Source organism: Phycodurus eques, chromosome 11 (genome assembly GCF_024500275.1).
Source record: "Phycodurus eques isolate BA_2022a chromosome 11, UOR_Pequ_1.1, whole genome shotgun sequence".
Classification (NCBI taxonomy): Eukaryota; Metazoa; Chordata; class Actinopteri; order Syngnathiformes; family Syngnathidae; genus Phycodurus; species Phycodurus eques.
The window spans coordinates 1,744,549-1,771,435 of record NC_084535.1 but is presented as its reverse complement, the minus strand read 5'-3'; positions in this window follow the sequence as shown (position 1 = coordinate 1,771,435).

The window sequence follows — 26,887 nt, the reverse complement described above, 5'->3', positions numbered from 1 at the left end:
ACCTTGCTAAATGATGACACTTATGCAAATAATAATGTGACATATGCGGTGTGTAATACTACAGCATTATGCTAATTCCAGCCGTGGGTATCATGAAGAGCGATTTGCATTTACATCGAAGCCTTCCATGGCTTTTATAGATTTCTTCCTGTCAAGAATAAATCAACCTTATCTTTCTTGGGCTACGCTTGCAAGATCCAAACTTATTTTAAGCTTATAGCCAAGTGAGGCCTTATCTCAGCGGAACTCAGATCTCGGATCAGTTGATGATTTTTTTTTTTTTTTTTTACATTTTAGTTTAAGAGCAATCTCAAGGCTTTTGATGATTCGCCGCCTATACACTCATCTCATTTGCATATCGCACCATGGACATTTTACCCCTCCCGGCTTGATTAGTCAGTGCGTCGTCACCACAGCGCCACCGCCAGGATGGTGGGATGATGTGTCGCTGTTCATCAGTGTGTAAATGTATGTCGTACGTTACCTGAGAAAGCGTACCATCAAAGAAACACTTTGCCCTTTAGTGCTGTCGCGTGCGCCGTCCACGTCCAATAAATCTTTGCGCTTGTTATCTGGACTTGAACAATCCCAAACTGACTCATTAATGAAGAATATCAGCTGTCAAGGTGTAAACATGCGCAAGCAACGACGTGCAACACAAAAAGCAAGCCATTAGCGCCTGCTGCTACCACGCTAACAATCGAGGACCATATCGTTGACTACGTCCGCTATCAATTAGCTGCTATGCAAAACACTAAAAGTCAATGGCTGTGGCAACAGTGCTTGCAATTAGGTGCGACACATAGCTAACACGCTAACAATCAATGATCATTTCGGTGACTCCGTCCGCTAACAATTAGCAGCTATGCAAATCACAATCAATAGCTGTGGCAACAATGCTTTCAATTGGCAGCTACATACTGCTAACAATCAGTGATCATATATACCGCCGCTAATAATTAGCAGCTACACACTCAACAATCAATTGGTAAGATTGTTAATGGGTTTGACGACAACAGCAGACATACTTACAATTAGCAATGCTAACGTAATAACAAGCAATCACCATATTGATGGGTAAGTTCACTAACAATTAGCAGCTGCGCACGTTACAAGCTAGTGGTACGTTGACTTACGGGTTTAATTCCTTACACGATCAAGCTCGTAACGCAATTTACTCATGCACTTATTTCAATGAACTGAAATGCCATTAGTCTGTTCCAGCTCACCATTTGTTTTTTTTTTACATTTTTGCGAATGAAAAATAGTACTCTACTGTATCAAAACATAATAAAAGACAATTAAAGTAGAGGCGGAACAATTGATTAATTGACAACTAATCAATCTATTATCAAATGAATATACAACCATTCTGATAATTGACAAATCGTTTAGAGACCTTGATTAACTTAAAATTGTCCAAATCTTCGGAATTTCAGCCCTTGAGTATTTACTCTCCTGTAGTCCTTCGTAAAAGTAGACTGGTTATCTTTTTGTTGAATCCAAATTTACTTTGGCAAACAATGATCAACATGTTTGCTGATTCTGACATGCTACCAAACCAGTAACCAAAACATAATCAATTTGTTTGTGAATTTTCTGCGTTGTCAATTTGATATAATGTCCTGTTTTTTAATAAAGGCATGGGATTTTTCATTAGATTAATCCATTATTAAAATCCTCGTGAGTTGCTGCCTGAATCTAAAGTCATAAACTGGGTTTGTAAAGTGTACAGCACACATTGCAGTATTTGTGTGTTGCATGTGTGCCTTTAAGAGGCGTGGCCTCGCGAGTGATGTCGGGAGGTGGAGTTGAAGTCTCCCTTTGCGAGTTCATCACAAAAGTCATCAAAATGTAATTCGCTATATTACTTTGACAAAGTCATTGAAATAGTTACATGACTGTTATATTTTCAACAGGGTAACTTGTAATTGTAACCAACCAGATTTCCGAAGTCATCTTCCCAACACGGAGTCATATCAATCTCCCCTCCTGGAGATCATGTGACCACCCAGCGCCAACATCCTGCTGAATAATGCGTAGGCACGTCTGCCACCTCCCCTGCGTGTATGTGTGCGCACGTGTCATCAACATGCTAATTGCGTGCAGCTCGTGCTCGCCACAGCAAATTGCAGAAAGATGGCCGACTCGTGCGACGCTGGCGGGATCGATATCGCCGTCGCCATCGCGAGCGTTCCATCAATGTCGCGCACCACAATGATCGCACACAACACACACACACGCTGGAGGTAAACTTGCATCTAAGTAGTCACACGTTACATTTTGAAGACATTTCCAAATATTTTCTGTGTGTTTTTGCAGCACGGTGTGCTGTGCCAGTGGTGCACACACCTGCCTTCCAGTTTGTAGGTTCTGGGTTCAAATCTGGGCTGTGGCCTTTCTGTGTGCAGTTTGCAAGTTCTCCCTCCCACATTCCAAAAAACATATTAGCATGTTAGCTTCAATGAAAACTTGTCCATATGTGAGTGGAAATGTGCTTAGATATTTGAGCACAAATAGTACAGCAAAACATTGACGACTAACAGAACAAAACTCACAGGTATACATTCTTTATCCTCTGCGGAGAACGACTCATATTACTGCCGCTTCCTGAGGAGCTGAGACCGGCTCCACGGAGATCTGTTTGTCTGTATTACGCTGCCTCCAGGTGGCCAAGGCCTGCACACTGGAAAGAGCAGCACAATGTCCATTGAAGGGAAGTGAAACAATGTTTTTGGAATTTATTTAGTTTTGTCATTACTGCATGTTTATATATATATATATATATATATATATATATATATGTTCCACTGTCGTGTGACGCCTCCGTTGGCCCTGCAGTGACTTTTTATCCAAACGCTAGAGTAAAAAGTACAAAGTTGATCCTTTGCTGGTGTATAAGTTGAGGAGGTGGGCGATGATGATGATGATGACGATGCTGACGATGATGATGATGATGGCTGCGGCGGGCGCCTCATTAAGAACTTCCTAGTGTCACACATCAATACGAGGGCGCCTGCTGTTTTGCGCTTTGTCGTCTCGCCAGCGTCGTGTCGGCTTGCGGGAAAATAAAGCAGCTTTTGACAGCCGTGGCCGGCGCAGCTCGACATCTTTTTCAAAGCTGAGCGGAGGATGACAAATTCAGTTTCAGTTGAAAGACGACCAGTCAAGTCGCTCGCTCGCTCGCGAGGACGCCGACGATGTTCGGCGACAGTTCAGCTCAAATCTTGGCGTAGTATTGCACAACTTTGCAATCCTGATGTGATACTTACATTTCAGTGCAATATAGTACGAATCTTGATCATCTGGCCCACGACACGAAACATTCATGATACATAAAAAGCTACTGCTGATACGATAACATTGCTTCCAAATATATGCTTTTAACATGCAATAGTTCACTTGGTGCTCCGTCAATGATATGATATATATTCATGATATGTACAGGAAAAGATACTCCTGATATGATATGGTTCACTCTAGTTACAAGATTGTACGATACCATTCACTCCAATTCCGAAACAATTCACTCCAATTCCGATACGATATGATTCATTCCAAACAGGATAGGTTACAATTCCCTCCAACACAACCCAACCACATCCATTTTCTGTAGCGCTTTTCCTCACGCGGGTCGCGGGCGTGCCGGAGCCTATCCCAGCTATCTTCGGGCGAGAGGCGGCGTACACCCTGAACTGGTCGCCAGCCAATCGCAGGGCACATAGAAACAAACAACCATTCGCAGTAGCATTCACACCTACGGGCAATTTAGAGTCTTCAATTATCCTCGCACGCATGTTTTTGGGATGTGACCCGGAGAAAACCCACGCAGGCACGGAGAGAACATGCAAACTCCACACAGGAGAGGCCGGGTTTTGAACCCCAGTCCTCAGAACTGTGAGGCGGACGTGCTAGCCAGTCGTCCACCGTGCCGCCCCAATACAATACAATTCCGATCAAATCCACTCCAATTTCGATATATGATCAATTCCGATACAATGAGATTCATTTAAATTACAATACCATAAGATATCGTCGATATTCTGCCAATGATACGTACGATTCGCTAAATTTACGATGTGATATACGGTAGTTGACGCATTTTGATACAATACAATGTGACTTGATGCAAAAAAATGCTGTACATCTAAAAACTAATAATACTGTACAATTCAAAATACTGACTTGGTGGACGTGTAGCTCTACCTCTGCCACGACACACTCTGTTTAACGTGATAATAGCTACTTTTCCCACATTTGAGTCACGTTTGAACCGATACATCTGAAATGATATCTGTTGTTCAATTTGGTGACATTGTCATTGATGTGTATTGTGGGCAACTTAGCTTCCGACCTTCCCACTAGGGTGTTGACACATAATATGGGACTTTGTACTCGTCCCGCGTCGTAATTTGCTCTTTCCCGTCGCCTGAATTCCAAAATGTCATTTTGTCGTGTTTACCTAAATGTCTAAATTACCTGCAGCGGTTCATTTTCTCCAACACCTGCCATTTGACAAACTATCCGCACAGTGTAGTTTTGCTGGGGGCGCCTTAATGAATTGTGTGCTAATTGCACTGATGAGTTTGCCTTTCACGACTAATTAACGCTGATCCGCTTGACACGCTGGCATTTTGGAATGGCGGCGACCCGCTCCGCCGCATCAAATCAAGCGCTCCCAAACCAGGAGCACCAAAGCGACGCCGCCGTCGCTCACGGCGACCCCCGCCTCTCGTCAACGAGAACCTGCTGCCGGGAATTGAGCTTAATGACGGAATTCTTGCAGAATAGTTTAATTGTCTTTACAGAGATGATAACGTTCACTTTGAATTGACACTATTTGAGAGCTCTAACATGCTCAAACAACATTACTAAATCATTAAGGCCCATTGAGTCAGCTCATGAATGTTTTGCCAGTTTGACTGAGCAACATGATATTTGGTAGACATGTCTATCATGAGGCGACCCACAAATAAGTCTCATAAAGCCATGCCTGAAAAGGCCCAGGAAGTCTGCCATTTTGGTTTCAAGCATTTCGGTCATTTCCAGGTCAAGTTCAAAGACGAAGTTGTCCTAGAGATGTTGAATTTGAAAATGTTGTATACTAGACAAACGGGTGACCAAGGATCTCCTATATACATAAATATATTCATTATATTCATGCATAAACACTGTTTCATATTGTTCCCAAAATTCAACAAATAAAGGGGCACAAACCATATTATTGTGCGTCATTACTAACCACAAGACCGCCATAAATAGGTGATAAAATAGTCGTTAAAAAAAAGTTCCTCGCAACATATATACATGATATATGATAGTTAAAGTATCCCAATGCTCCTATTGTTTTGCCATTTCATCTTATCGCCCCGTTGCCATCTTTAGCCGTCGCGTTTAACAATCATGTGGACAATGTCCTCTACAAGTGCCACATAACCCTTCCAGCGCCAACCTATTACGCACATTGTGAATGTGCTAGTGTGTGTGCGCGCGCGCGTGTCGCTAATCCCTCCGTTGATTGCACGTCAGCGTTAGTGCCGGGCTGCACATTAAATCGACTTTGTTTGCTTTCTTTGAGGCTCTTTTTCATGTCATTCTTTTCGATTGAGCCAATGTTGCGTGAGCGCATGCGCGTGAGGACCCGGCCTGCCTTCCTGGAAGTATGTCGCCGGCGATAATGTGCCAATTATCAAGTTGCGGCGAGCGTCAGAAGACGGGGCTCTCCTCTCCGGCTGCGGTCGCCATGGCAACCTCCTCCGGGGCCGACTCCTCCGTCACCGTGGAGGCACAATCGAGTCAGGCATCAGGCGGTCGCCATCTGCACCGCTGCGCCAACGCACGAGTCCCTCTTTACTCGGCCGCTCTCAAGGATTCCTTTTCATCAAAGATCTTACTTAGGCAGAAACGTGACAAAGTGGTTCAATCTTCTGAGACCAGACGACATTCGTCATTTTGGCAACATCACAGCAGAGAATGTGTTGCTGGTCATTGTCTGCTGTGTAAAGATGTGCATACATTGTGCCGTAGGTTCTTCTTCCGAAATCTTACATACAGCCTCTTTCACACCGACAAATCTAAATCGGCATCTTCCTGGTGTGTAAGGGGCACAAATGTGAAAACTGGGATTTAAAATAGAGGAATATACTGCAGTGCTTATTTTAACCTTAAGTATCTGTCAATACTCTGTCAAAACAAGTAAGCAATGTCCTGAAACAAATAAATAATAAATAATGAATCATTTTCAGTGGATACAAAAAGTCTGCACACCCCTGTTTTTGTTGTTAAAAAACAAACAAACGACCAAGGTCAATCATTACATCGATGTGACCGACAGTGTAACTTGTACAGTTCAATTGGGAATTTATCTTTTTGAGAGGGGAATTAAAAATAAACAACTGAGATAATGTAGTTGCCCAAGTGTGCACACCCTCTTATACCCGGGGATGTTTTCAGAATCACATTCAAACTGATCTTAAATGGGAGTCAGCAGACACTCGCCACCGTTTAAAGTGCTACTGACTAACCCCAAATACATTTCAGCTGTTCTAGTAGGTTTTCCCTGACATTGTTTTGCTTTCTAGCAGAAGCCTGGGGGTTTTGACTGCTATTTGGAACTGTTCATAATTCCCTCCACCTTAGCTAATCTGAAGAAAAGCTGCCAAAAACACGACACTGCCACCACCATGCTTCACTGTAAGTACGGTGTTCTTTCTGCGTCAAACGTAGCTTTTGGAATTATGGCCAAAACATTTAACCTTGGTTTCATCGGCTACTGACTAATGACCTGCAATGTGTGTGCGTGCGTGCGTGTCTAAATCCAATTAAGAAGTTGTTCCATCGCTCCTGTCAAAACAAAATGTCATCACATGGCTTAAGGTCAGGTGTTGGCTTTCGGCTTCTCTTCCTCTAAACCCCTCATAGATCAGGTATGTACCGTATATAAAATATATACATAAATTTTGTGTGTATTTCTATCTGTGCGTGAGAGATGAAGATGCGCATTGTGTGTCTGGAGGGTTTGCAGGCTGAGCGGCGAGAGAGATTAAATGTAATAAGTTTCCATATTCATGAGCTGGTGTGCAAGCAGCTTATTATTCATTGTCGCGTTCACGTGTCGCTGAACCGATGAAGGCACGCCACCACACAGCTGACACATGCTCCAAGATGCTTATTATGTACTTATTATTACAAGTGAGACTCGGTGTCACTTTTAACGACACTTCTACGGCGACGTCGTCTTGCAAAATGTCTTTTCTGCCTGCATTTTAACAAGCGTTGAATATATCCGTTTTTTAAATTGTATTTACCAACTTCAACATTTTTTTTTATATGAGATTAATTCATTCCATGGTGTTTTAAAATAGGAAAAGAAATTGAAGAGTTTTGCCACATATTTTGCTTCAATTCAATGGACGTTATGCAGCTTCTTCTGCCTTAGCCCCCTCGGGGGCAATATAACGCAATATAACACACGAATATGCAGCCCATCAAAACTCCTTTAAGCCACAGTCAGATGAATTTTTCTTCACGGTCGATAAAGAATAGATGCCTGTGAATATTGTTATATTTTGAGTCTACATGTGTTGCTGCACTGTTTGTGTTAAAGTATCCGTTGCTTCGAGGTTATAACAGCGCAACACGGATGCTATTCGTTAGCTTGCCTAACAATGCATTTTGCATTGTTTGTTAGAATGTTAGCATTATGCTAAAGTTCCAAAGGCTAAAGCTGTGTAGTTGTTTAAAAGGGGAACTAAAGCCTTTATTTTTTTTTTTTTTTTCAAGAATGCGTTGTATGGGCCCCCAATAGTCTAAACACGGTATTCTGATTAATTATTCCGAAGGTTTGTTTTCAGTGTGCTTCTCAAACTCATTTGACAAGTCAGACATGTTGATTATTCTTTTTCACTTCCCTTTCATTCTGCGGTGTGTGCGTGCGTGCGTGCGTGTGTGGTAAATAGCAGTGGTACAAACATTTGGTGCGTTATTAGCAAGGTCCATTAGTGTGTCTGCTACCCCCGCATTTACACACACACACACACAGACACAAATGGCAAAGGTGTGATGTAATAATAACGAAAGAAAGGTGACATGAGCGGCACATGAGCTTTTGTGTTGTTTGAATTTTAATCCATTAAAAGCAACACAAAAGCTCCCAGTTGTGCTCGTGTTAATTATTCAGCTTCGACCTGTGGCGCTGCTTTGAGCTGCTTTGTGTTTCACCACAATGGCAACACTTTTTCCCGCTTTGTGCAAATCCCAGACATCGCTTTTGGGGGGGGGGGGGAACAACAAAACGAAACACACATTTTTTTGATCGCAGCAGGAGATTCCTGGAATAAAGTCAACGCTTAATAAGCAGCAGACAATGTAAGGAGCTGTTGGGAGGACATCATAACACGCACGCACGCACGCACGCACATGTCATACATGTGTTATGAGGCACCCTCTTTAGTCATCAGGTTAAGTGTCTAATCGTCAGTTTGATGTGCGACACAATCATCATCATCATCGTGTTCGAGTGTGTGTGGGGCGTTTTGTGGATTCAGGTGGTTTCCTGTGTGTCAGGGCGGTATGAGAGTGTGTGTGTGAGCATCTGTTTCTGTGTGCATTTGTGTTTGTGTGTGTATTCGTGTTGGTGTGTGTGTGCATGCCTGCATGCGTGTGTTCATGCGTGTGTGTGTGTCTGTGTGTCCGCGCGTGTGTGCACATGATAGAGGAAGTGTGGTTTGTGTGTCAATGTGCGATGCGTTTGTGTGTGTGTGTCACTTTGTGTCTGTGGGTGGATGTTACAGTGCGTGTGTTGCGTATGCATGTGGTCATCAAACAAGGGTCATTAACACACACACACACACACACACACACGTCCGTTTGTCATGTCAAGTGAAGAATGTTAGCATTAGTGTCTAATTAGCGGCGGGCCCGAAACCAAGATGGCTGCTGGCAGCGAGCATCCGACGTCCGCTTTGTGTTGCAAATAATGCAAATGAGGCGTGCGACACCTCGTCAGTGTTTGCTCTTAATTAGCTCGTAGCTTTAATTGAGCCGGTTGGCAACATCTGAAAAATGACACTTTGACTTTGATTTGATTACTGATTGACTGTTCCAATTTCAAATATAATTTATAATGTCTTTTATATTATTTTTGGCATATGTTTGGACACTTATTTGAAACGTGTGTACATATACAAAAAGAAGTTAAGCACTGCTATGACAATGACATTTCTTTGGGCAGAATTTAAGATTAGATTAGATAACGCTAGTAATTGAAGAGTGTACACATTGTGTGTGTAAAACCCTAACGCTCTCATCTTAATCCCAGCCCCTGGTCCAAACTCCTTAATCCTAATTGTAACCACAACACCAACCCCTCATCCTAACTCCAGGTCCTACATCCCTAATCCTTATCCCCCCCGATACTAACCCTATTCCAAACCCCCTAATCCTAACTCCTAGTCCTATCTGCTTATTCCTAACTCTCAGGCCAAAACCCAACCCCTTATTCCTAACTCAAACCCCCCTGCTAATTCCCTTCTCATAACTCCAACGCCTAAATCCCTAATCCTAACACTTCCCTCGTCTCCTAATCCTAACCGCAATTTACAAATTCTAACTCTAACCCTCTAATCACAACTCAAACTCCTGAACTCTATCTCCTTAATCCTACCTCTAACCCCAAAACTCAACCATCTAATCCGACCTCTAACCCCTAAATCCCTAACCCTAACCCTACTTTATCCTCCTAACGTCCTAACTCCCCAATCCTAACCCCTAACTCCTTAATCCTAACTCTAACCCCGAAAAACCCAATGACCTGAGTCTAACCCTCATCCAAATTTCTTAAACCTAACCGTAATTCTCTATTAACCTTAATTTGCAAATCCATAATCGTAAATCGAACACACCACCTGGTGGTGGTAAGATATTTGTGTAGCCACACCTGCCCTGCAGGGGGCAGTCTGACAGAAGCGCGTGGCTGCCATTCTGCACCTACGGACCCTTTGACCACCACAACATCCAAGCACATTAATTTGTGGGTTAAGTGTCTTGCACTCGGGCCGGGACACAAACCGGAGACCCTCCGGTTGCAGGCCTTACGCTTACCCTCTGCACCACACCACCCACTGTCCGGACTGGCATTGTCAGAATCAGAATCATCTTTATTTTGCCAAGTATGTCAAAAACACACAAGGAATTTGTCTCCGGTCGTTGGAGCCGCTCTAGTACGACAACAGACGGACAATTGACAGAGAACACTTCTGAGACATAAAGATATTGAGGAAGACAGTCACTGAGCAATAAAAGGTTGCTAGTAATCTGGTAATGCCGGTACAATTTTATTTATTTATTTATTTTTTGGGGGACAATTGTGCAAAAAGATGCAGAGTTCTCTAGCAATGTGAGCAGTTTGGATGAATAATAGAGCGATAGTCCGGTGCAATGACCATTGTGCAAAGGGCACAGAGACTTCAAGAAATGTATGTAGTTTAACGTGACTAGTAGTGCGATAATATGGGGCAATGTCGATTGTGCAAATGGTGCAGATGCTATTCAGGCACATGAGTGGCCAGTAGTGGTCAACAACAGATTTGCAAAGAGTGCAGCTTGGCGAGACGACTACAGCGAGTGCACGAGTACTATATAATTGGTCCGACAGAAATGTGACAACAAACTCAAGACAAAAGAAATTGGCTGCATGTTGCAATGGAATTGTAAGTTAACTGTTGAAGAAGTTAATGGCAAGAGGGAAGAAGCTGTTGGAATGTCTGCTAGTTCTAGTTTGCATTGTTCGGTAGCGCCCACCTGAGGGAAGGAGCCGGAAGAGCCGGTGACCGGCTTCTGCATTTAAAGGGAATAAGACGAGCGGGGTTGACCGGTTGTGAACGAGGTCAGCTGTGTTAACTCTCACGATGGCGCAGACCACCCTTTTTGGAATACGCCGGCTCGCACGTGTCTTGGAAAGGACGAAAACCCGGTGGAAACTAGCTCTACGCAGGCATACGCCACCTGCTGCGCCGGTCGTGAAAATGGAGCCCACTTTTTGGGCTTTTGTATCTTTTTAGGATCATAAGCCTCACACCAAAGACGTTTTGTGTGATTTCATTTTCTATGGTGTTGTTGTTGTATTTTTACACAAGCAGGATAGCGCCTTCAGTTGCTTTTGTCTGACTGCGACAAATGGCTGCTGATACTACCTCAGTACATGGGAAATTACGACTATATCGAATGTTGCTTTTATCCCAAATTGTGGCACTCTTGATGGCATGCTTAGGTGTTGGCATTAGCGATCATCAGCCTCCACAATGTGCCCGCCACGAGCTGCTTCTCAGCGCCACGTCTCAGGCTTCCTCTCATCATCACGGTGGCCCGTTTCCAGCTTTTACCCGCATCCAGACACGGCACCCCCGCTGCGACACAAGGACGAGCTGTGCCTTCTTTTTTCCCTCCTTTCGTGTCTTTTAATGGAAGGGCAGACACACGCTAACCACGGCAGAGCGCGTGAAAACATCAAAGGAAGATGACTAGCCCCTTTCACACAGCCACCGCCAAGCCCTCGTTTTGTGCTTTCCGAGTACCAAAGCAGGTGTCAGGTGTTAAACCTCACACCCCATTCTGGCTTGGCACCATTCCTTTCACCTGACTTGCTGGGAAATATTCCGTTCTCTGTACTGCTTTTGTCAGCTTCGACACCCCCTTTATTTGGTCGGAACTTTTCATGCAGAACCCAGCGAATAGATTGTTGCGACACTCCCGCAGGATAGCGCCTGCAGTTGCTTTTGTCTGACTGCGAAAAATGGCTGCTGATACTCCCTCAGTAGATGGGAAATTCACGGGTCGATTTCAAGTCCAGGTTTTTGTCTGTGCCTTTCACGGGAAATCGAATGCAAATATTTTGTTTTTAAAACTTCACAGCCCCCGTTCCGTCCTTAAGCTATTCCCTTTTCACGTAAACTCGTAAAAAATGAACGGTTAAACTCCGTCCCTTTGTTCTGCACCGGTACCGTTCACGCGACCCAGAATCTTATTCCCGCTGTGACGTGAGCGTTCACTCTGCCTCTGCGTTCAGATCACTGACAGTTGCAATTGCTTTCAACGCAACTGGGCGGAATCCCAAGGTTTTAAACTTCACGCCACCATTTTGGCTTTCCACTAATTCCCTTTCACCGGTGTGAAAGCCATATTGCTTCTGATACCACTTCGGAAGCCAGGAAATGCGCAGTTGCACTTCACACACACCACATTTTGTGTTTGTAACTTTCGCACAGAGCAGCAAGAATTAACAAAATATCCATCCAGCCATCCATTTTTTGAGCCGCTTCTCCTCACGCGGGTCGCGGGCGTGCTGGAGCCCATCCCAGCTATCATCGGGCAGGAGGCGGGGTACGCCCTGAACCGGTTGCCAGCCAATCGCATCAACAAACAACCATTCGCACTCACATTCACACCTACGGGCAATTTAGAGTTGTCAGTCAACCTCGCACGCATATTTTTGGGATGTGGGAGGAGAAAACCCACGCAGGCACGGGGAGAACATGCAAACTCCACACAGGCGGGGCCGGGGATTGAACCCCGGTCCTCAGAACTGTGAGGCAGACGCTCTAACCAGGCGCCCACCGTGCCGCCAAACAAAATATCTTAAAAAAAAAAAAAAAAAAATCTGTCTTAGAAATGAAGTGTGCAAGGGGTGAGTGACGAATGTTCCAGTGCAAGTCTGAAGGTGCTTTCAAGTTGTTTCAAGTTGTTATGTTTCTTGGCGTAAGCCACAATCAGAAGCACTCAGCGGCCATGTTTTGTCCTCATTGTCACCGTGAAAGCATCCTCAGCATCCTTCCGGTACTTTCTACCGTGCGAACAATGTGCTTTTTGCCCCTCTGAGAACAGGCCAAGAACAAGGAAAACAAGATGCGCTTTCACACTGTCGTGCTCGCAGACATTCTTCTTCCTTCTTTAAGGGTTGCTAACCAAAACAGCAGCACAAAGCAAGTCACGTAAACACTCTCTTTAAAGAGTGCTTTTTACCTGACCCTTTTTTTCTCACGTTTTTGTTATCATTTGCATTTTTACACGACACCGTCCATGTTAGAGTTTTCATGTCAGGTCTTTCATGTTACTTGACTTCTCGTTAGCATTTTTTCCCTCACAATTTTCATGTTAGCATTTTTTTGCTTTCATGGTAGCGTTTTTTTTTTCCTCACAATTTTCATGTTAACATTTGGTTGACATTCTCTTCACACCTTTCATGTTCGCATGTTAATCGCATTTGTTATAATTTTCCTCACACTTTTTGTGTTAGGATTTTTCCATTTGATATTTCGTTACCATTTTTCCCAAATCTTTTTCATCTCACACATTTCTTGTTCATATTTCCCTTGCACTTTTCATGTCAGCATTTTTTCCTCACGTCTTTCGTGTTAGCATTCCCCCCCAATGCCTTTTATTTAACATTTTCCTTACACTTTTCATGTTAGGATTTTTTTCTCACAAATTTCTTGCTAGCATTTACCACCAGCATTTTTTCCTCACATATTTCTTGTTAGGTCACACCTTTCATGTCAGTCTTTTTTTCCTCAACCTTTTAATGATTACATTTTCCTTGCACTTTTCATGTTAGCATTTTTTCCTCATGCCTTTCGTGTTGGCATTTTCCTCACCCTTTTTTGTAAGCATTTTTTCCTCGTGCCTTTCGTGTTAGCATTTTTTCTTTACACATATCATTTTCCCAGGGCTTTGCTGTTAGCATTTGGGTCACAACTTGTCACGTCAGCGTTAATTCCTCAGGACTTTGATGTGAGCATTTTCCTCATGCCTCTTCAACAGCTACGTTAGCTTTTTTTCCCTCACGACTTTCTTCTCGACATTCTCCCCACACCCGTTTGCATTTTTTTCCTCGCAACTTTCATGATAGCTTATTTCCTCCTGCCATTCTTGTTAGTGTTTTTTTTTTTTTTTCCATTACACCTGTCATGTATTTAGTGCAAACCCACTTCTACCAGCTAACACAGTCGTTATGTGCCATTGTGTTACTTGTTGTCGCTCCCATCCTCTGTCGTTTTGGCTTGTTTTGTGTTTCCGCCGCACTCTTTTCTTGTTTTGCTGCTTGTTTGTCTACTGGAGCTCATCCACGGAGCACATTCTCTCCTCAAAACACTTTTTCCTTCTCCTGACAGCTGCGACTTTTTTGTGACGCGTGCGCGCACACTCACACACACACACACACACACCAGAGCTAGTGTGTCTATCAGAGAGTTCGAAGCACGACAAGACAGTGGAGAACGCAGACGGTGATTGTGTCAATCTCATAAATCAGACACAAAGCCACAGGGCGCCTGTCATTTCTGCACAAATGCAATAACTGAGTGTGTGTGTGCGTGCGTGTGTGTGTCCCACAGCGGGGCAGCGTGTTTCTCGCCATCAAATGGAGACAAGTGATAGATGTGAATCCCCTGCAGCCGTATGGCTTTATTGACTCCATTCTGAGTGTTGCCTGGACACTCTTATTCTACTTACAGTACATTTACTGTATTTACAAGCCAAGTAGTACGGTGGGAATGCTGAGAGCATGTTCTGTACGATCCCTTTTTAGTTCTTTATATTTTTCGTCCCCAAATGACCACTTTTTCAACTAGTCCACATTTCCCAGGAAAACAAATCCCATTGGAATAGATCGAGATATTTTCCTAATATCATTTCCTAATCTTTTCCGATTTTTCTTCTTATTCAGATTTTATTCAAACCGTTCGAATTCATTTTTGACATATTGGAAAGTACTTTCCCCAAATCCCACTTTTCCAATTTGAGACATTGTACATGTTTAACACTTCCTCCCACATTTCTCAACAGATTCAAACAATTCCAACATCAAAATATTTAGACTTTTGGGCAATTGTCATCAATTCCACATTTCAGTTACAGTGAAAGGAATAGAGACATTTTCCAAATGGAAGTAACCTTTCCATATTTCTCTTGTTATTCCATTATTATGAGAACCATTCCAACTTCTAAATATTCAGTTCCTTTGAGATACATTGGAATTTCTTTCATCAAAGAAAGAGTTAACACACTGAACATAATAAACTCCTTTGTCCAAATTTGGTCAATTTCCTATTTGTCCACAAATCAATACTATTGGTCAGTCCAGACGTGTGTTAGTTTTACAAACGATGGATTATTTTTGGCTTGCTGTCTTTGACGATTCAATGTCAAATCCTCCTGAACGCATTCAGCTAAACTGCTTTTCTTTAAAATGACTGTTGTCCCAATTTTAGATAACAGCGATGTATTATTAAGATCAGCTTTAAAAACTCTTCTCCACAAGCTAGACACCAAAAACCTTGTTGCCATCCCACACTGGATCACTTTGTAGTTTGTTGTACTGCCGATTTCCTTACATGAGTAAATAAAGGTTAGATAAATTAATCAAATGAAACATGATTAAACATTTTGTAACCTGTCTTTTTAAACGTCAAAGAAAAAGGTAAACTCATTTTAACCATTATAAAAAGAGCCACGGGAATAAAGTAGGCGGAAGAGTCTTGTCGTATTAACAGCAAATATTTACACCAAAGCCACACAGAGATGCACATAGAATAGAATCGAATAGAATAACACTTTATTGTCACTGTCACAGGAACAATGGTATCTTCCAATTTGCATCACTGAGGACAACAAAGAAGGAAACATAAAAACACAAAGTCACTCAGCCTCTCGCAAATGGACGCCATTACAGTTTCTTGGCCCGATTATTTACCTCAGGTGAGCCATAAAAGTTCAAAAGAAGGAGCAATTACGGCGTACGTCACACCACCGTCCTCACCGAGTCGTCAGGTAAGTTGATCACCTCTCTTATGTTTTTAATTGATTGTACAATCCCCAAAATACAGCATCGAACCGGTAACGTTCGGTGGTATGTTGCGCGCTCGCGGTTCACTCTGAGGCGGCCAGGCGAGCACGACGAGCCGCTCTCTTCCTGGTTTTTGTTTCTTGTCCATGTTCAGCGAGCTGGGAGCGTTTCTTTTGGCAGAGACTAAAATGAGGCTAGACTCCAATCTTGCTAGCATTTTGAAAACCTGCGTATTTTCCCTTTACGATTGTACCGCGATATAAACCATCGTTGCATTTACACCATAACATGAAATTAAAACCACAACATCACCAAGCCCTGACGTCCGACGTTTCTGTCTCAACTTGTTTCTGCGTCGTCGAGATGGGAGGATTGACGCTTGTTTGTGTTGTTTACAGCTGTTGCTACGCTCCATTAAGCTAATGACGTTAGCTGAGCGGGCTGCCTCTTCTCGCTGTGTGCGTGTCTATCAGCTTGATGAACAGAGATGGATATATGCTCTGAAGGAAGGAAGGTCGGTCAATGGGTCGCTGGGTCGGTCGGGTGGATGTGGCGGATTTGGGAAAACAAATAATAAGAGTGTGAACAGATGCACATTGGTGTGTACGCGTGTGTGTGGTTTGCCAATTCTAAACTATTTGACGATGACAAACTTGATCCTCAAATCTCCGAGCAGGGGGAAAAAAAGCTTGACGTGAAGAGAAAGCGAGCACATTGTGCTATTTCTCCGCCGCTAGCCGCGGCGGTTTTGTGGATTAACGACGTCTGGATTGTGAGTCAATTCCGTCTAAACCCACAGTTTCGACAAACGCTTGCGTGAGGATTCCAGCGTTCGGTGAATGAACGAAGAAAGAGAAAGTTATCTGAATGATAGAAAGAATTCGGCAGAAATCACCACAAAATGCTTGAATGCTGTGTGTATGTGTGTTTGGATGAAAGCATCCTTAATATGTGTTGTGTGTACGTGTGTGTGTCTGCGTGTGTGTTTGTCGGCTTTGAGTGCACCCAGAAGCGAGCGGCCCCGCCCCCTCTTAAAGCAACAGGCGCACAGAGGCCCGCTGCTCGTCCGACATGTTTACAAGCGTCCAAATTGTGTCAGATTTACGCATGATTGATTTTCATGATATAAAAAAATAAATAATGAGCACGAGCACCAAGCCAAAAAGCCGCCATAAAACCATCAAATGAAAACATTTGTGGGACGTGTAATCAATTGATTATAAGTATTTACTAACTGGAACCGCCGATATACTCTGTGGCCGAGAACAGATTGGATGTATAAATATAGTGTCAAAATATGAATTCATGAATGTTAATGTGTCCGTGAGGCCTCGGAGGGCAGCCGTCCGGCATATTTATTTGTTGATTTTACTGCAGCAGCTGCACTCGCTCATCTGTTTTACTTCCTTTACGTGCCATGCTAATCCATGCTACGCTAACCCCGTTGGCCTTTACGGAGTTTTCTTCAGTTGTGCTTTTTTTTAACCCTATTAAATTCTTGAATAAGCGGGGGATAAATAATAATCCCAATAAATATTTATGAGAAAACAGAAAAAAAACGGGAAAAAAATTTGTAAAACAAATCCGCAAATCGGTGAATCCGTGGGTGCCGAATCGTGATTATGCGGTGGTCCACTTCATTCTGATCTCATGCAGCAGCGATCTCTGGTCTATATCTTTTGTAATTCTAAATATTATTTTATTAATACTTCCATGAGAGTGTCAATCAAAAGTGAGCGTTATGATCTCGTGTAACGCGGCAGTAAATTGCGTCCACTGAGCGTATAGGTCCCGTTTATGCACACTGCTGACCACTTTTAATAGGAATAGGATCTCGGCAATCCATAACAATAAATATGAGAGAAGAAATACAAACAGTTTTTATGTGGCTCCGGATTGGTTTGCGAACGGTATCAGAATCAGAATCAGAATCAGAATCATCTTTATTTGCCAAGTATGTCCAAAACACACAAGGAATTTGTCTCCGGTAGTTGGAGCCGCTCTAGTACAACAAACAGTCAATTTACAGAACACTTTGGGGACATAAAGACATTGACAAAAAACAATTGTGCAAAAAGATGCAGAGTCCTCTAGCACTTAGAGCAGTTCGAACGACTAATATTGCAATAGTCCGGTGCTTAAGAAACCATACGTGACTTCAAAGAGTCCAAGCTAAGTCTTGGAGTCACTGTGTTTAGTAATATTGTGATTATTGTTTAGACCACAGGTGGGTAAAGTAATCATTTCATCATTTACATGATCAAGAGTCAATATTTTCCCTGAAATTGGCTAGTAGAAATTGATTTATTTCAAAAATGCATTTATTTCTTTTAAGTAATAAATAAATTTGTAAACGACATTATTATATACATACTTAAATTGATAATAACAAAAAAAATGGTTAATTTATTTGCAAATAATAAAAGAAACAAAATTGTAAAATAAAGTTAGACACATACATTTAACTATTCATAATAATAATATAATAATTATATTATTACTATAATAATTGAAGAAAAACTATGAGTAAAATAAACAATGTAACATACAATTAACTCTTTAAAATGTATTTTTCATAAATAATTGATTAATTTATTCATGGTAAATGAAAAATTGCAAAATAAACAAATGTGCATTTCCAATTTAACAACTGTTTCACAAATCGGCGCAACATCGGGTCTACGTGTCTCTCATATGGGGACGCATCAGAAATTCTCCAGGACCCATTCAATTAATTGAACATAAAATCGGACATTTTGCTTTGAAGCGTTTAGTCTATATTAAGTTTATATTAGATTTTTCCAGAAAATCAGTATCATAATCATATTTATTTGCCTCCAGTAGTTGGAGCCGTTCTAGTACGACAATAGACAGCCATTTGACCAAAAAGACATAAAAGCATAAAACCCAGCACGCCGACAGAATGTTGGTTGAACTTCTTTTTTTTTTGAGGCACATTTTCCTGAAAATATTTTTTTTAATGTTTATAATGGTGTTATGGTGGCTTTTTGGTTTGGTGCTCGTGCTCATTTTTTTTTTTTGTAATGAAAATCAATCATGCGTAAATCTGACACAAATATTTTTCCTTTTGAATTGTATTTTTCTCAGACATGTTGGTTGAACTCCAATTCTTTGGACATTTAAGGCATATTTTTCCAGAAAACTAGCCCCAACAACTGAAATTAGGTGGACATGTCTAGCATAACAGCATAATATCAATAACTCTGAAGAACCCAGGTCGGAAATTAAACAGGAAGTCCGCCATTGTGGTTCGAAGCAGCCATTTTAATCTTACTTTGACAAAGTCCTATGAAGAAATTAATCCAAATGAGGGCCAATCCGAATCAGGTATCCTCGACTGAAGGGCGACACGAAATTGCCAAGCTTTCATCTAATGTAAGCGTAGCATAGCCTCGAAATCGAACATCATTTCGAGGATTCTCAGAAAGTGAGAAAGAAAGAAAAATCAGCCCCTGATGCCTGTTTCACCAATCAGCCTAAAATGTGTCGATCATAACAGGAGACACCAAAAAATCCTTGAAGACTCGTTGACTTCATTTAACAGGAAATCGTCCGTTTTGGTTTGAAGCAGCCATTTCGGGCGAAGTCCGGGTGAATTTGAGGGCCCGATCATTGGCGCTGACAGCTCTAATGAACACTGCAATCGTATGAATACTGGCGCGGTATTAGCATGCACAGAAGTAGTGCGAACAGACATTTGATGCACACACACTGAACGGGTCATGTGATGACAATCGCAGCTGCAGGCAGAAGGCCGTAATTAATTCTTCATGCTGGCCTCCTCCTTTTTTTTCATTACTTTGGCCGCGCACCTCTCTCACTTCCCAGCTCATAACCGCTTTAATAGAAGCCGTCATCGCCTTGATTGCTTTAATTAATCACCTTTCCTGCGGTGACGCGGCCGTGCGAATGCGAGACGAATCATGTGACAGAGACGTTTAAAGGTTGACGCGTAACATGAGCGGCAGCATGTTGAGGTGTCGTGTGAATGCCAACTGCCAACACTGTGTGAATATTTACGTACTGTACATGTCCACAGTGAGATTATTGAGTTGAAAGTGTCTCCGGGATTTCAAATGTTATAGTTGTACTTATGTTTTGGGGTGAATACATCGTCACATAAAAGTTCCTTGGTAACTTCATGAAATATCTGGAAAGCTGTCATCCTGGGCTTTGATTTCAAATGTGACTGAATGCGGTTTGTTGCAAATGTTTACCTAGTCACTCATAAACTTTAACCTGAGGCCATTGCCTTGAGATTAAAACCAATAACCCAAAGAATTACTAAAATAAGAGTTCTATCTTCTGACTACATGTCCATTAATTTTGTTGTGGAATGGAAAAATATTGTGGTAAATTTAAAGAGGGGAAAACCAACAAAAAAGAACCAGATTTGGGAGGGGGGGGGGGGGTCTGGTTCAGCCATGTGTGCCTGATCTGAGGCTCCTCTCGGGTGGCCAACAATCCAAGCAGGCTTGGGCACTTTTCTCCAGAGCCGCGAGAAAATGTCGGAACACGCAAATGAACCTGACGTTGGAAGGGCCTGGCTCAGGGTTTGTGTCTGACCTGAGGCCACTCATGTTGGGCAGCCATCTAAGTAGGACAGGCCACTTCGCTCCAGAGCTGCAAGCAAATGACCTCGGAAAAGAACCGTTTGGAAGGGCCTTCGTCAGCGTACGTGTCCGACCTGAGGCCACTCTACTCGGGTAACATTCCAAATAGTCCTGGGCACTGACTCTGGAGTGCAATAAGATTCTAAAATTCAAGACTCAAAATTCAAATTCAACGCAAAACATACTCAGCCGAAATGTTGGCAGGTTGTTTAAGTTATGCAGAAAAACAGGTGGTGATCTTAACCCTAACCATAGGCTCAAGTCAGTCAATCAGAAAATCAAATATGGAAGCGTTTGGAAGGGCCTTCATCAGCGTGTGTCTGTCCGACCTGAGACCACTCTTGGCATGAAAGAGTCCAAGTAGACCTGGACCCTTTGCTCCAGAGCTGCTAGCAACTTTCTGAACATGAAAAAGAACCAGAGTTCGGAAGGGCTTTTGTCAGAATATGTGTCCGAACTCAGGCCACCCTACTTCTGCAACAATGTGAGGAGGCATGGGCATTGGCTCTGCAGCTCGAATATGCTATAATTCAAGATTCAAAATTCAGGACGACAAATGGATAAACCAACATAACGGACGGGTATTTACGTTATGGCAGAACACCAGGTGGTGCTCTCAACACTAACCATTTTAACCAGTGAGAAGCCTGAAGAAATTCAAATAAAGAAAAGACACAAGTACAAAAAATACAAACCCCTGCTGTTAGACGGAACAAGAACCAGCAGAAGCTTCCAGGAACATCTCCAGCGACTCGATATCTCATCCAGGAAGTGGTAGCTATGTCCCGAAACGGAATCGTTCTTCCGGACTTCTGGAAAGTTGTCTGATAGAAGCAACACACTTTGAATGTAGATTTCCTCTCGGTTCAATTATACACGGATGCATTCTTTAACGTCTTCCACAAAGTACTTAATGCCTTTATGACTTACTGGTGTTGTTACAGCGCTAATGGTAAAGACGGCCTCTCACAAAATTCCTGTAAAACACACCCAAGGAGATGAACGGTCATTAAGGGATCTTCTCGCGCGCTCGCTAATATCAAATGTTGGGCAGAAATAGCAACGAGTAGGAAGCGAGTGCACAATGGAGATGTTGCACATTAAAGTAGCATACGGAATGATGGCTTCTCTATATGTTAGATACTAAATGATCCCTCCAGAGCCTTTTTCATCTTAAACCAAAAAAAGTTAAAAAGCAGGATGGAGTCATTAGATTTTTATCACTGCACATTGTGACCTGTGAGGTACTCCAAGAACTTAATTTTGGGGGACTCTTGGGCCATATTTTTATCAAAAATATTGGTTGAGCTCTAAAAGCTTTTACTTTTGAGGTGTATTTTTCCTGAACATTGGTTAAATTCCAAATCGTATGACTTGAGAGGCATATTTTAGCAGAATATGTAGGTTTAACTCATTCTTATTTGATTGCGATGCATTTTAAGGAAGCTGGAACCGTCTAGCGAGCGGAGGGGGTGCGCTTGTGAGTTGGGGGATTCCCAGAAGTGAGATAAATGATGCGCATCTAGCCGTCGTCAATTCGTCACTCAGGCGCAATGACACCCTAAATCGGTGACGTCAAATTACATTGACCCGGGCCCTCGCCGGGGGCCTCAAATTGCTTTTGTGCTGGCTTCTAGCGATGACATCGTATTCATCAACGCTGCCTTTTTACCCGTTCTCCCTTTGCTTCTGGTGGCCGTGCTACCACCACGCAGGATCCCCAGGTCAGTGATCTGTATGAAACGCACCAACGCCAACGAGCGGCTTCCGAGCTGCTATCAGAACCGTAAACAGACGTGTGAAAGGGAATAGCGGAAGGCTAGAACAGGTGGGGGGGTGTGAAGTTTACCACCCAACACTGACTTCTCCTGGACCTCCGTTGTATTGACAGCAATTGTCACTGTCCCATAACCAGAACCCTCCAGCCTCGTTGGATTCTGGGTGAAAGACAAACGTTTCTTTCTCACTGAATATATACGTCTTTGGCAGTAAATGGTTGGATTCAAGTTGACAAATATAAACGTCAACAGCAGTGAATGAGGAAGTACAGTTCAGAATCTGCACTTTTACTGCACTAGAGTGTGAGCACTTTTGCAACCGCAGGGTCGGTGTGTGTGAATGAGGATTGTTTTAATGTCTATGTTAAACCTTCAGGACAAAAAAATGTTTTAAGTACAACCCCAATTCCAATGAAGTTGGGACGTTGTGTTAAACATAAACTAAAAACAGAATACAATGATTTGCAAATCATGTTCAACCTATATTTCATTGAATACACTACAAAGACAATATACTTAATGTTCAAACTGATAAACTTTATTGTTTTTAGCAAATAATCATTAACTTAGAATTTTATGGCTGCAACACATTCCAAAAAAACTGGGACAGGTGGCAAAAAAGACAGAGAAAGTTGAGGAATGCTCGTCAAACACCTGTTTGGAACATCCCGCAGGTGAACAGGCTCATTGGGAACAGGTGGGTGCCATGATTGGGTAGAAAAGGAGCTTCCCTGAATTGTTCAGTCATTCACGAGCAAAGATGGGGCGAGGTTCACCTCTTTGTGAACAAGTGCGTGAGAAAGTTTAAGGACAATGTTCCTCAACTTACAAGTGCAAGAAATTTAGGGATTTGATCATCTACGGTCCATAATATCATCAAAAGGTTCGGTGAATCTGGAGAAATCACTGCATGTAAGCGGCAAGGCCGAGAACCAACATTGAATGCCCGTGACCTTCGATCCCTCAGGCGGCACTGCATCAAAAACTGACATCAATGTGTAAAGGATATCACCACATGGGCTCAGGAACACTTCAGAAAACCAATGTCAGTAAATACAGTTCGGCGCTACATCCGGAAGTGCAACTTGAAACTCTACTATGCAAAGCAAAAGCCATTTATCAACAACACCCAGAAACGCCGCCGGCTTCTCTGGGCCCGAGCTCATCTAAGATGGACCGACGCAAAGTGGAAAAGTCTTCTGTGGTCCGACGAGTGCACATTTGAAATTGTTTTTGGAAATTGTGGACGTCGTGTCCTCCGGGCCAAAGAGGAAAAGAACCATCCGGACTGTTACGGACGCAAAGTTCAAAAGCCGGCATCTGTGATGGTATGGGGCTGTGTTAGTGCCAATGGCATGGGTAACTTACACATCTGTGAAAGCACCATTCATGCTGAAAGCTACATACAGGTTTTGGAGAAACGTATGCTGCCATCCAAGCAACATCTTTTTTCATGGACGCCCCTGCTTATTTCAGCAAGACAATGCCAAACCACATTCTGCACGTGTTACAACAGCGTGGCTTTGTAGTAAAAGAGTGCGGGTACTAGACTGGCCTACCTGCAGTCCAGACCTGTCTCCAATTGAAAATGTGTGGCGCATTATGAAGCGTAAAATACGACAACAGAGAGCCCGGACTGTTGGACAGCTGAAGCTGTACATCAAGCGAGAATGGGAAAGAATTCCATCTTGAACGCTTCAACAATTAGTGTCTTCAGTTCCCAAACGTTTATTGAATGTTGTTCAAAGAAAAGGTGATGTAACACAGTGGTAAACATGACCCTGTCCCAGGTTTCTTGGAACGGGTTGCAGCCATAAAATTCTAAGTTCCTGATTATTTGCTAAAAACTATAAGGTTTATCAGTTTGAACATGAAATATCTTGTCTTTGTAGTGTATTCAATCAAATATAGGTCGAACATGATTTGCAAATCATTGTATTCAGTTTTTATTTATGTTTAACACAACGTCAAAACTTCATTGGAATTGGGGTTGTAGGTCCTCAGGTACACTCCGTGTGCATCTTGGTGGAGACAACTGTGGAGATCCAGGGGGATGAGGATGAAGATGAGGAGGACGAAGAGAGTCCAAGGGGGAGAATTGAGTGATAATGCGTGCCGTGTGTGCTGACCTTTGTGCAAGGCAGTCAGTCAGCACCAGAGTCCATTTGAGTCGCCGGCTAGCGCACTTCAAGACATCACTCCGCAGGACAAAAATGCACGTGTGACACATTGGCGCCGTCTTTTTCACGGCATTATCGCCCGCCGCCAGCGCAGACACGCCTTCCTCCTCCCGGGCATCTTCATCCATCACATGAAGCAGCTGCCTGCCCTTTGAGATGACACCCGCCATCCGTCATGTGTTGTATCTGGGCCACGAGCGCGCACACGAAGTTGATAGTGTCACACTGTTGTAGGTTAGTTTGTTTGCTCATTGGTTATTTAGTTAGTTATTTAGTTAGTTAGTTAGTTAGTTAGGTGGGGATGTTGGTGGTTTGTTTGTAGCTTGGTAGGTTCACTCAGTAAGTCAGTCACTCAGTCAGTTAGTTTTCTTAGGTCGGGCACATGGTTGGTCAGTTAGTTCAGTCAGTCCATCCATTTTCTGTACCTCACTAGGGTCGCGGGCATGCTGGAGCCTATCCCAGCTATCTTCGGGCGAGACCCCGAACTGGTCGCCATCGAATCGCAGGGCACATAGAAACAAACAACCATTCGCACTCACATTCACACCTACGGGCAATTTAGAGTCCTCAATCAACCTACTATGCATGTTTTTGGAATGTGGGAGGAAACCAGAGTGCCCGGAGAAAAGCCACGCAGGCACGGGGAGAACATGCAAACTCCAAACAGGGATTTGAACCCCGGTGCTCAGAACTATAAGGCAGATGTGCTAACCAGTCGCCCACCGTGCTGCCTTCAGTCAGTCACTCAGTCAGTTGGTTGGTTAATTCATTAATTATTAAGGCAGGGAGCGATTTGGTTGGTTGGTCAGTTTGTCGGTTGGTTCAGTCAGTTAGTTTTCTTGGTTGATTAAACAACCAAGGAAACTAACTGACAGTCAGGCAGGCATTCAGCTAGTTGGCTACGATTGGTTGCTTGCTTGCTCATGTTCGTTCACTAAGTCAGTCAGTAAATTTCTTGGTTTTTTGTTTGCTTGGATGCTAATTTGGTTGGTTAGATCACTCAGCATGCCAATCAATTTGTTGGTTGGTTGGTTGTTTGTTAGATAGGTAATTGGATGGTTGGTTAGCTGGTTGGTTAGGTCAGTTGCTTGCTTAGAATATTAAGTAAGTCAGTCAGTTAATTTCTTGGTTGGGTGTTTGGTTGGTTAGATCACTCAGTAAGTTAATTTGTTGGTTGGTTGGTTGGTAGGGGGTGATTGGATGGTTGGTTGTTTGGTAGGTTGGTTAGGACAATTGCTTGCTTGCTTGCTTAGTTCGTTCAGTAAGTCATTTAGTTAATTTCTTGGTTGGTTGGTTGGATAGGTTGGTGGCTGCTTGGTAATTTGTCTCACTCAATAAGTGACCCAGTTGGCCAGTTAGTTTTCTTGGTTGGTGGATTAGTTAGGTTGGCTAGTTAGGTTGGTAGGTACTGTAGGTATCTAGAAAACTTTTCACAATACATTTTTCCATCTATTGTCTTTTTTAGTTGGTCGTCACTCTTTTACTGTTAGCTTCCTGCTGGTTTGAAGCTAATATGGCTTCTCTACCAGCTACACCACCGACCCAATGACAAAAATAACGACAAACACCCAAAATAACGGGAAACAACTGCAAGCGCGGCAAAGAAGCATGGCCAAGGTGTGGAGGAACAATGGAGGTGTTGATCCTCCTCCTGTCGACGCCGCCTCCGTTGTCAAAATGTGCCGCAACACGCTTGTGACGATGTTGTGATTGTTGAGCGTGACAGCTCCACAGCAAGCTCAACAATGTCATTATTATTATTATTATTATCATTTTATTTATATAAAAATGCATCACAATTTAGTGTTAATCCGAATAATCTGATGTCCTATTAGTCCTGCAGTTTGAAATAGGCTGTGTAATGAAGGAAATCCAGCCCATGTGACGTGGCTATCTGCTCTCATTGGTCATATGCATGTGAACAGGAAGGACGTTTGGTGTTTTTACCGACTTATGTATAAGCATGGTTCATTCCAAAGAACTCACAGCAGTCCCCCAGGGGATAATTAAGACCCATTATTGCAGTCCAAACAATCTGTCAAGAGGCTTTAGCAGCAGCAGGAATTTTGCCGGGCCTATTGCCAAATGAATAAACAGATAGATAGTAGGAATAAAAAAGGTGGAAAATATTTAATACAGAGGATAAATGGGTAGGTAGGTGGATGGTTGCTTGGTTCATTTAGTCAGTCGGTCAATTTTGCTGGACGGTGGGTAGATTATAGGTTTCTTGTTGGTGTAGCATTTGTTGTTAGGTTTTTACCGACTGGTTAGAGCGTCTGCCTCACAGTTCTGACGACCGGGGTTCAATCCCCAGCTCCGCCTGTGTGGTTTTCTCCGGGCACTCCGGTTTCCTCCCACATCCCAAAAGCATGCATTAATTGGAGACTCTAAATTGCCCGTAGGTGTGAATGTGAGTGCGAATGGTTGTTTGTTTGTATGTGCCCTGCGATTGGCTGG